The sequence below is a fragment of the Equus caballus genome, chromosome 4 (genome assembly GCF_041296265.1).
Source record: "Equus caballus isolate H_3958 breed thoroughbred chromosome 4, TB-T2T, whole genome shotgun sequence".
In the NCBI taxonomy this organism is placed as follows: domain Eukaryota; kingdom Metazoa; phylum Chordata; class Mammalia; order Perissodactyla; family Equidae; genus Equus; species Equus caballus.
In genome coordinates, this window is record NC_091687.1 from 61992501 (window position 1) to 61994911 (window position 2411).

The 2411-nt window shown below is 33.1% G+C and overlaps 1 long non-coding RNA gene across 1 annotated transcript in view; it reads right to left on the reverse strand.

Moving 5' to 3' along the window:
• LOC138923774 (uncharacterized) overlaps positions 1-671 on the reverse strand; it is a 6606-nt gene extending 5935 nt beyond the window's left edge. Inside the window, exon 1 of the long non-coding RNA XR_011437885.1 lies at positions 1-671. This exon is cut by the window's left edge and continues 1532 nt beyond it. This is a non-coding gene — a long non-coding RNA (uncharacterized lncRNA).
• Between the last annotated feature and the right edge of the window lie 1740 nt (positions 672-2411).

Below are 2411 nucleotides of genomic sequence, written 5' to 3' on the forward strand. Positions count from 1 at the left end.
ATTGTGATGGCTCCGAGGCCATCTCCCTGTGAAAGGAAACACAGCACATTGCATTAATAAACAACTGTAGGAGTTGTCTTCATCCAGGAATAACTCAGGGCATTAAGGCTTGAGGTCTTTTGTCTAGAGTACAGCAAGAAGCGTAATGAAAACAAAAACACCAACACATAAAAATACAATTTATGCTCTTTTATCAAGCAAAGAAAAAGTTGGTTAACGTTTGAAAAGGGAGCAGTAATGTAAATTTATTGACAATTTTATTGTAATAATTAGATGTTTACACAGTCTGGACATTGTGGCTAAATCACTCCTAGCATGTTTATTTGCAGGGAGCTGTTCTCTGGGTACCGCAGCAGGTTCATTAAGAAGATGGACTGTATCAGGACTCAAAGAAACAACCAGCTCCCATTCTCCCCTCCTCTGTTTCATATTTACAAAAAAAAAGAAAAAAGACTAAACTACAAATAGTGAAGTAAAATACAGAATTCCCTTCATAAGGAAAATAACTTCCCTCTTGGCCCAAAAATAGCTTGAAAATAAATGTATTGAATATCATAATACACAGTATTAGAGAGACCACGTTTAACGACTACAACTAGCTTTTAATACCTGGTGTGTAAATGCCAATCTGTTTTTGACTAAGAATAAATTACAGCAGAGTATTAGGAAAGCTCTTGCTTCATTCTTTTCTTCAACCCCCCCCCGCCCCCCCCGCCCCCCCCGCCAAACCCAGTATTTGTTTCAGAGACAAGGGTTCTTTTCTCAATATGTTTTGAAAGAGAAAAACCTCCTTTAGAGAGAAATATTTCTCTTACGCAGTCTCAAACCAGATTAATGGATTAAAATTGCACTCTTGAATAATTTGACTAAATTTAAAATCTCTACATGGCTCTCTCCCATTAATTTTTTGTGCTTCTATACTAATCTTTTATGTGTTGCTCTGATATGGTTTTCACATTTCTAAACTGAGCTAAAATGGAAATGACAGATTTTCAGTTATGCAAAAATAGCAATGAAGTGCCAGGAAAAATACATTGTGAATAAAATGATCTTTAGAAAAGACATGAAATGAGAATAACTTTATAGTCTGGTATGGATCCAATAACAGAAGCATATTCGGGGCAATTCTATCAATTTTTAAAATTTAAAAACTGTTTAAAAATTAAGGCACTAAACGCTAAGCTATAATGTGTTTCCAGCCTTAGTATACTTCCATTAGAATTAAGTAGTAATCAATATGGAGTATTTATTGCTATAAACCACAGCATCAGAGGAAGCAAAGGATGTTGCATTTAGAACTCCAAATTCCCTACTGCAATCATCTGGAAAAGGAGGAAAAGTTTTAGGAACGGACAGATCTTTACTTTCTTCACAGTAACTACAGTTAATTGTATTCCTAACTATTTTGCTTTACCAAAAGAGCGTGGTAATGAAAAATGCATTATGAAAGGAATAATTTCTCGGTAAAGTTTAAGACAGAGAAGCTTTTATTTTAGAAAGCAAATAGGTACACAATATGATTATTTTTTAAGTTAATAGAATTGATTAATGGTTCTAAATAATCAAGGGCTCACATGACAGAGCACTATTTTAAAGAGAAGTGCTAAAAATTACTTCTATACTGTAGGACGTTATCAAACATGTTACTGGAATTATATGCTGCATAACATTATCGATTACAATTGTTAGGCTAAAAAGTGGAATCTTCAATGACGCTGTATGATAACAAATATATTTAATAATCTTAAATAAACTCAAACTTACTCTGATTATCTATACTTCTAAGTAATTCAAGACATGAGAAATGAATTTTTAAAAAATCAGATCATGAAAGCCATTATTATTTGAAGGAATATGCTCAATTTTTTAGATAATTTAAATTATTTAAGAGTCCTTTGCATTTTTTATTAGCTTTGCCTAAAGTTATAACATTAAAGCATTAAGGTTACATGTAATGAGGTTCTGGTTTGCCCTTATTTCTAGTCCCATATTTTCACAAACTACAAACCGAGATTAGTCATAATATTACAAGGCTAATTCGATCAAATAAAATTGTCTTATTCCTAGATATGCATCTGAAGGAAATGTTTAACTACAAAGTGTGTATGCACACACAAACAATCACAGACACCCATCTGGAGGAAACAGTTCTTAAAGGGAGTAGATATTGGTCAAAGGGAACCTGTACAGAAATTTTCCTTAGGTATCTGTTACCAAAAAAATTCTCAACTAAGTCCAACCAACTACACACAACACTCACCCAAAGCCTATTATTCAGATAGATGGTTTTAGATACCGAAAGAAAAGTTTGTGTTGAAATTTTACAGACAGAAGTAACATCTCTGTTAAAATCTCCATTAACAGAAAGTGACCATATCTTGGAAACCAATGGCTTGATTCAAAAATGTGTT